Here is a 9,144-nt window from a genome sequence, read left to right on the forward strand (position 1 = left end):
AAGCTGAAATAAACCCTTTCATGTCATAAGCTGCCTCTAGTTGGGTGTTTTGTCCTAGCATCAAGAAGGTAACTGCAACAACTCCCATATAAAGTACCACAAACTGAATTACTTAAAACAACAGAAATTAATTATCTAGGTCTGGAGGGAATAAGTATAAAATTAAGGCATTACTAAGGTTGGTCCTTCTTCAAGTTTCGAGATCCCATGTGCTTCATTGCTGTGTTGTAGTTTCTGATGGGTGCTACAAGTCCTTGGTTCTCCTGAGCTGGTACATGCATCTCCCCAACCTCTATCTTTGTCATTTATATGGCATTGTCCCTACGTTCCTCCATGCCCACACTCTTATATGGAAACTGTGCATTGGATTATGCATTGGATTAGTGATCACCTTAATTCATGATGACCTCATCTCAACTTGATCATATCCCCCAAAGATCCCATTTTCAAATAAGATTGCAGTCACAGTGCCAGGAGTTAGGACCTCAGCATTTAGTTTTAGAGACCACAGTTCAATTCACAGAGCAATTAAGTATGCCAGTAGGTCTCTGGTATCACTCTCTCATTCTCATTGTTTTAGGGATGCCAATTTTATTGTAAAATTACCATGTAAAATCTGACCTAGGGAGCAGAGCAAGCATAAAGAAAGCTGTGCCCTTGTCGTTCTTGGTTTAGTATACTGGGCTTAGTGGATAAACATACCCGAACTTTCTAATATCATGGAGTCTATGAGCCTCCTCTCAATAATAATTTAGCCAACCAACCAAGTAAGCTATCAGAGCCATTTTAAATATCTCAAGGTGAAATGTCAATCCAGAATCTTTGCTTATTTTGTACTATTCTGGCCTGAACTGTATCCGCTTCTATGTCCAAATCCATAAAACCCTAATCCCCAAAGTGACTGTATTTGGAGATGGGGCCTTTAGTGTAAAGTTAAATGAATTCATAAGGGTAGGTGCTCAATCCTACAGAAATTGTGTTCTGACAAGAAAGAAAAAGAGACACCAGAGATTATTCTTTTTTTTAATTAATTAATTAATTAATTAATTAATTTATTTATTTATTTGGGAGTGACAGACAGAGAAAGAGGCAGAGAGAGAGAGAGGGGGGGGGTGCACCAGGGCTTCCAGCCACTGCAAACAAATTCCAGACGCGTGCGCCCCCTTGTGCATCTGGCTAACGTGGGACCTGGAGAACCGGGCCTCGAACCGGGGTCCTTAGGCTTCACAGGCAAGCGCTTAACCGCTAAGCCATCTCTCCAGCCCAAGAGATTATTCTTTATATACTCTCTCTGAAATGTACATAGGAAAAGAGGTTGATATTGTAGCAAGAAGGTTCCTATCTGCAAGTCAATTTAAAAAATCATCAACAAAAATCAAGCCACTTAGAGCCTTTATCTTGAACTTCATGCTGCTATAACTGAAAAGAAATAATAATTATTTAAGTTTATCCTGTGAGCATTATGTTATACTGCCTAAACTGACTAAAATAGGCCCATGTCAATAAATTCTTCCTGATACAACTTAACATTCCTTTCACTTTGGTTTTATATTTTAGGATTGACTTATCTGTAGTTATTCCTGTTATTGTTATTAAGCCGGATTTGACACAAGGCTCTGATGATCCTCTTCAATATCTAATCCCACTACTCCTCTTTGCTTTTAGATATATAATTATACGCAAGTCCCAGCAGGCCCAACAATTGAAGTGAAAAGTGTCACTCATGAGTAGCTGCTGTGAACACCAAAAGTACTACATGAATGTTCCAGGCATGATGGCATATACCTATCATCTCAGAACCCAGAAGTTACCAAGTATGGCTCCAGAGCAATAAAATATTAAATATTAATTCTCCAGATTAGCTTTGAGCCTAGTGGAGATGAATGTCTACCATGTCTTGAGTTTAAAGTGCTAATGAGTCTATTTCCAGTGGCAAGAAGTATTCAAATATTTTGAATACTTGGTCCTTAGCTGGTGGCAGTGTAGGCAGTTGTGGGGTATTTGGGAGTTGGATTTTTCCCGGAGGAGGTGTGGTGTTAGGGGTAGGCTTTGTGGTGATATAGTCCACCTCAAAACCCAGTAGGTAGACTACTCCCTTTTCATTAATGTGGAGATGTGGTAGTCAATGGGATATGGACATTGAGATTAAAGTATATTGCCATTTCATTTTCTAGTGAAATACTCACAAAAAGCCAGGTTCTAGTGATTATGCATTTGGTGTCTTAGAATAGTTTTGTCCAATCAAAAAGTATAAAGAGATTGTATAAAGGGTTTCTTCTAACTGTGCTAGAGAAAAAGGAAAAAGAAGACTTTACAGATTTGAATTACAACCTCAATGTCCATATAAAGGACTTGAAAACTTTTTGTCAGCCCTGAATTAATGCTTATCTTCTGTTGCCACAAGGCTAAGATGACTAAAAATCAAACCCATAGTTTTTTCCTGCTGGGGCTAAGTTATGAAAACTAAATTCCTAGTCTTATAGCATTTCTATGAATAAACTTAAAGGCTTCTTTGGAAAATAATGAGATCATTAACCTGGAATGCAATTTTATGGAACGATCATGATAAAATTGGGGTTAAATTTTGCTGAGACTTCTTTGCCAGTAGAAGCAACCCTTCTGGAACCTTCTGAGAATGTTAGCCCTATTTTGCCTTAAAGACCTACATTGGACTTCAAAAGAAACAAGCTAAAATGGAGAGATGACTCAGTGGTTAAGAGTGTTTACTAGGCAGACATGAATCCTCAGCACACAATAAACTACTGGGCATGGCCACACACAATTGTAGTGCCAGTTCTATGGGGAGCAGAGACCAGAGAATCAATGGGGCTCACTAGTCAGCTAATCTGACTGAACAAAATGGACACTCAACAGTTCACTGAGAGACTTCCTAAAGGAAACACACAGATGAGCAATAGAGGCAGGCAGTCAAAGTTCACCTCTGGTCTCCAGGTGTGTGCACATGGACCAGGCAGGCATGGTGGCACACACTTTTAATCCCAACACTTGAGAGGCAGAGGTAGGAGGATTGCCATGCATTTGAGGCCACCCTGAAACTACATAGTGAATTCCAGGTCAGCCTGGGCTACAGTGAGACCCTACATTGAAAAATAGAAAAACAAACAAACAAACAAAAAACAGATGTGTGCCTCTAGGGCTCGTACATCTACATACACATGATCATACACCACATGCTCCCTACACACATACAAGCTGACAAACATGCACGAAAAAAGTAAAACAAAGTAAAAGCAACAAAATGCCATTCAGGTTTAGTGGTACTTGACTATAATCTCAACATTTGACATACAGGGGCAACAGGATCACTTGTTCCAGACCAACCTATGCTAAACCCTGTCTTAAAATAATAAATAAAGTTTCCAGTGACAGCATAATGACAAAGAGTCACTGAACACACCGATGTGTCTACAGGTGAGAAGTGCTGTGGGGAAAATATGGCAGGGTAGAAACAATGTGCAGCAATGGAGCACTAGTGCCTCCTTACAACAGGTATTTTAGAAAGCCATTCGGAGAAGTGAGCTATATGGAGAGCTACAAGCAATTGAGGATTTCTAGAGGAGAAACATTCATGCTGGACCAATAGAAACACAGGAATGCAGCAGCACAGAGGAGTGGAGGTGTGTGCCTGTTAGAAACACAGAAAAAGTTCAGGGTGCCTGGAGTAGAATGCTCTAGAAAAGGAGGTGATGTAAAGACAGAGTCAAGGGCCAGTCTCAGAAATTATGGTAAGAACTTTCTTTTTCAATTTTTAATATTTTATTTGTGAAGGAGAGAGAGAGAAAATGAATATGAATATAGTTCTGCCAGGGCTTCATGCCACAGCAAAGGAACTTCCAACATATGCAACACTTTGTGCTTTTTTTAATATTTACATTTTCAAGGAGAGAGAGAGAAAGAGAGAAGAGAAGGAGAGAGAGGGAGAGAGACACTACTGCAAACCAACTCCAGATGCATGTACCACTTTGTGCATCTGGTTTTATGTAGGTACTGGGGAATCAAACCTGGGCCAGCAGGTTCTCCATCACTGATTTTGAGGATTTTCTTGTGACAGACAAAAGAAGTGCCTGAAAGGTTTTGAGCCAGATGGGTGATAGTTAAGGTGTTGTCAACTTGATCTGTTTAGTAATCCACAGGCTGCTTCTAGGAAGGCTCAACTAAAGGAAGAAGTCCTTCCCCCAGGGTGAGCCCTCCCCCCAGAGTGGGTGGCCCCGCTCAGAGGGGGACTTGATATAAGGAAGCTCTGGGTAAAAAGAGTTCCTTCCTTCCTTCCTTCCTTCCTTCCTTCCTTCCTTCCTTCCTTCCTTCCTTCCTTCCTTCCTTCCTTCTTTCCTTCCTTCCTTCCTTCCTCCCTTCCACGTGGCTGCCGGAGCTGCTCATTACCTTCCAGTGTGGGATTGAAGACCAGTTCGGACTGAAGACCAGCATCAACTGAAGACCCTCGTGGGCTGGTTCAGTAGCTCCTCAGGAAGCCACCAGGCTTCCCCGCACCATCTGCAGTGCCAGGTCGGGACTGTCGGGGCTTCTGGACATGAGGACTGAGCAGCTACCAGGTTCAGTGATTCTCGGGCCTGCAACTGCTATTGGACTACTGTAAGTTTATCAAATAAATCTCCTTTTTAAATAATTCATTCTAGCAGTTCTGTTCCTCTAGAGAACCCTGACTAATACAGGCATGATCTGCTTTTTGGGTTAAGTGTACATTTCTGCTCATTTTGTGGCATCTTAGCATTAGATGAGAAAGTAAAGGGAGCAATAAGGAAGTTATTGCAATAATCAAGGAGACTAGACTGAGTAGAAATCAGATTTGCTGGTCATTGCTATGTGGGGTAATAGAAAAAGAAGGAAATCAATTATTGTAATCACTAACAATTGAAAATTTAGAAAACACCTTCCCATTTAGTCTCTCTCCTATTTTTATGTAAGAGTCATCTTTTTCTTTTATTAGTTTTGTACTCAGTGAATACAGTCAAGTTGGTAACATTGTTAGCCTCCTCCATGTCCTCCCCCTCCACCGGGACTCCAATTTACCCCAGTTGCTCATGTACCACCTTTTGTCTTATTCTATGTCGCAGCATCCTGACACTGCCCTTTGGCTGTATAGAGCATTGACCATACCCCCCAACTCACACAAATAAGGCATGCATTTCAACTGTATACCCATTTTGCTCCTTTCGTTTTCATATCAAAACACTCAGCAACCTGTTTCCTATGCTATGTTTACCTCCCCAACACATTCAAAATCCTTGTGCCTTGAGACTAATGTTTTAATTTCATTGTTAAGCAAAGTGTATGTGTTGTAATTAATTCATACTTAGGTAGAAATGACTAACAGTCTTGAATACAATGGGTTTCTTCTCAAGAGAATTTTAATTTATTTGTGTTACTTGTTTACTTTGTGTGTTTGTGTGTGGGTGGGGGAAGGCTCACCAGGGCCTCTTGCTGCGACAAATGAATACTATATGTTTGTGCTACTTTTTAAAATTCAGATTACATGAATGGTTTGAGTACTGAACCTAGGACAGCAGGCTTTGCAAGAAAGCTCCATTAACCACTCAGCAATCTTCCTAGCCCCTTGGAATAATATTTTAAAGAGCTTTAAAATATTTTATATTTATTGATTTGAGAGAAAGAGAGAGAGCACATGGATGCACCAGGGCCTTCAGCAGCTGCAAATGAACTCATGATGCATGTTCCACCTTATAGTATGACTCACCTTATAGTATGGGTCCTAGTGAATAGAACTTGGGCCTTTTGGCTTTGCAGGCAAGTGCCTAACAGCTAAGCCATCTCTCCAGGCCCTTAACGAGCTTTTAAATGACACAAATGAACTTTTTGTGGTGAGTTTTTTTAACATTACAAGAGGTGTTTATTTGCAATGGTGGTAGTGAAGCCAAGTCTTCTCACAAAGTACCTTGAGGGAGCTTCAGCACTCTTACAGTTCTTGGATTCTTAGAATGTAGTATTGGTAAGCAAATATTTTATAAATCTAGCTAAACATCTAAGAGGAAAAGACTGACTTGTGACTTTAACCTAAAACAGGGATTTTGTAAACCTCTCAATCTCTGTTAACATCCTCCTTTATGCTGTTGCAAAACTGGTCCCAGGTGTTAACAATGCTCTTTGCTTGTGTGGAGCTTCTAGTCACGTCTGGCGTTAATCATCTTATTTCTCAGTGTAAATCTTTGCATTAATCTGTGCCATCTGCCTGGCCAAGTACCTGTGACTGGCTGACATTACTGATTCCTTGCTGTTCCCCTTTGCAAACTTGTTCATTGCCTCAGGTGGTACTCTCCAGCTTGTTCTCTGTGAGTCTGTGTTTTGTTCCCAGTGACATCTGAGAACTAGAGGGTTTCTCTTGGTATCTCTCTTTGTCCTTTTCCATGTTTCTCATTTAGTTAGCTCTTTCTTTGTCAAGACACTCATCCTTTGCTCTAGATTTTGGGCTGTTTTCTTTTCTGTCTCCGTTTCATTCTGAAGATTGAAGACTTCTTGTTTTCCCCTATCTCTGGACCCTTCATTCTTTTCATATTGCTCCTTCCTTCTTTTCATATGTCTTATTTTTCTTTGCTTTTCTCTTCCTTCTCTCCTACTTTCTCACTGTATTGGTCATGTTCATCTCATTGTTTCTCTCTTTCTTGTTTCTTGAAGAATATTTATCCCCTTTCCATTCTCTAATATGTCTTTCTATCTGGTCTTTCCCCCTCAGTTTGTCTTCTTGTTCATGCCTCTTCCAGTGGTAGTCTTTATGATCAGCTTTTCTGTGCCTATGAGAATGATTTTCCTTTTTGTGGCCATGCTCAGTGTCTCTGGACTGCCTATCTTGGTGCTGATCTTATTTTTTCTTGTGTCCTCTCCTCTTGACCTGGAACCTCTGGTATGGCATTTGGCATCGTGGCCTCTTTCTTCATAGGATGACTGTGAATGAGACCATTCATGTGATATTTGGAATACTTCTTGGAGGGCTCTGTGACCTTTGCCCTTCTGTAGTTTGTTTTATTTTCTCCTATCTCATTGCCCTCACTGATCTTAGTGTCAAGATTACTGTCAGCATCTGCGTTGTTATTCTCCTTTTGACAGATCTGAAGAGTACAATTCTGCTGTGGTGTTCTGTTCTCTGACTTTACTTTATTAGAGTAACCCATTGGCTTCTCTTTTATTCCATACCTGGCTTCATGAAATTGCATATAGGTACTTCCTCTTCACCACTGCTTGATTTAATGGATGCCTATAAAATCCACCGAGATCTTTCTGTTTGCTTACATCCAGATGTGTTTCTAGTGCAGCAACCCTCTATTATCTTTCTTCCTCTTCAGCAGATGTCACAAATGCTTCTTTATCATCAAATTCTCCTTTTCTCATTCTCTCTATATATTCTTTTCCATTCTTTTTTCCTGTTTCTTATTTTTTCTGATCTCTACTGCTTTTAGTAAGTTGTGATTATATTTGGGCTTTTCCCAAAACCAATTTGGGATTATTTTCTTACTTTTTCTTCTGCATTTCATCATAAATACTGTCATACAGATACACAGTGGAATCTTCTGCAAGAGCTTTCTGAGTATACAGTTTGGTCTTTTTCATGGCCTGCTTCTTAGAAGCTTCCTTTTGAAGGCTTTCACTCATGGAGGTCTCATCATCATCATCATCATCATCATCATCATCATCATCAGAATCATTCCCAAACACTAATGGTTTTTGCAAAACATAGTGCAAACTACACTTAGTCACTGTCCTCACTCACACCAGTCTTGTAGTGATGTCATAGGGATTGAGCAGGTTTTACTTAGTAGGAGAAGGGAAGGAGGATAAGTAGAGAAGGAGAAGGGGAAGGAGAAGAAGAAAAGGAGAAGGAAGAAAAGAAGAAGAAAGAGAAGAAGGAAGAGGAAGAGGAGGAGAAAATGAAGAAGGGATAAAGAAGAAAGATAAAGGAAGAAGAAACAACTTGCTGCTATAGGAAAATTAATCATGAAGAACGCTTTAAATTTTTTATTAATGTATATTAATTATATGTAATAAGTTTTATTCTGACGTTTCCAACATGTATATATAATATATTTAGATAATATTCACCCAGTTACCCTCATTTATCCACTATCTCTTCCAAAGAACCCCTTCTTCTTCCCAACTACTGCCCCTTCTACTTTCCTGTCTTTTTATTTTATTTTATTTTTTTAATATTTTAATTTTATTTATTTATTTGAGAGAGAGAATGGGCATGTCAGGGCCTCCAGCCACTGCAAACGAACTCTAGATGGATGTGTGTGCCCCCTTGTGCATCTGGCTTACGTGGGTTCTGGGGAGTCGAACCTAGGTACTTTGGCTTTGCAGGCAAGTGCCTTAACTGCTAAGCCATCTCTCCAGCCCTTATTTTGTTTTTCTTGACCCAATGTGTTTAATTAGGGTTATTTACAGGACCATGAGCAGCCACACCAATGAAGGAAATATTGTTTTCTCCCCTGGGAACCAATAATAGCCTGTAAATACTCAGAGAGGGTGTCCCCAAGAAACTCTTCACACTCCATGATAGAATGTTGATAGGTCCAATCTTGTGCAGGTAATCACCATTGATGAAAGTTGTCATTTTTTTTTTAAGTAACTCTGTCACAACTTACTGGCCATTATGAACAATCAATGAAAATAAATTTTAAAAAATCAAACAAAGCTTCTAAGAAACATACATGTGCATTCCTGTTGTAATCCCTTTTCAATGGCCTGTGTTGGTAGAGACACCAGAGCATCTGATCCATAGAAATATTCGACACTTTTTCCATTTCACTGTCTTAAATCATGGACTGACATGGCTGCAATTTTTAATCTCTATTATTCTCTTTGGAAATATAGTATCCTAGAGGTGTGATTTAGGTAGACGAACCTAGACACTTTTGGTATGAAATTGGACTTAACTATATTTTCTTTTCCCCTGGGGGCAGGGGAAAAATAGACCAAAATTTGTTTTACTTGTCATTTCTCTTTCATATGAGGAAATATGAACAAATCTTACAGGTAATTTTACTGTCTGCTGACTAAATAGAGAGGCCTAGAGGCCATTTAATTCACTTCAGTTCTGTCATAGCAACAAAAGCAGAGATTCTTAGGTGCACACACCATCTGAAATGGAGATTTGGT

General features: G+C 39.7%; 1 pseudogene; it reads right to left on the bottom strand.

Moving 5' to 3' along the window:
- Positions 1-6,174: 6,174 nt before the first annotated feature.
- LOC101604870 lies at positions 6,175-7,656 on the bottom strand (annotated as a pseudogene).
- Positions 7,657-9,144: the final 1,488 nt, after the last annotated feature.

The sequence above is a fragment of the Jaculus jaculus genome, chromosome X (genome assembly GCF_020740685.1).
Source record: "Jaculus jaculus isolate mJacJac1 chromosome X, mJacJac1.mat.Y.cur, whole genome shotgun sequence".
Lineage (NCBI taxonomy): Eukaryota > Metazoa > Chordata > Mammalia > Rodentia > Dipodidae > Jaculus > Jaculus jaculus.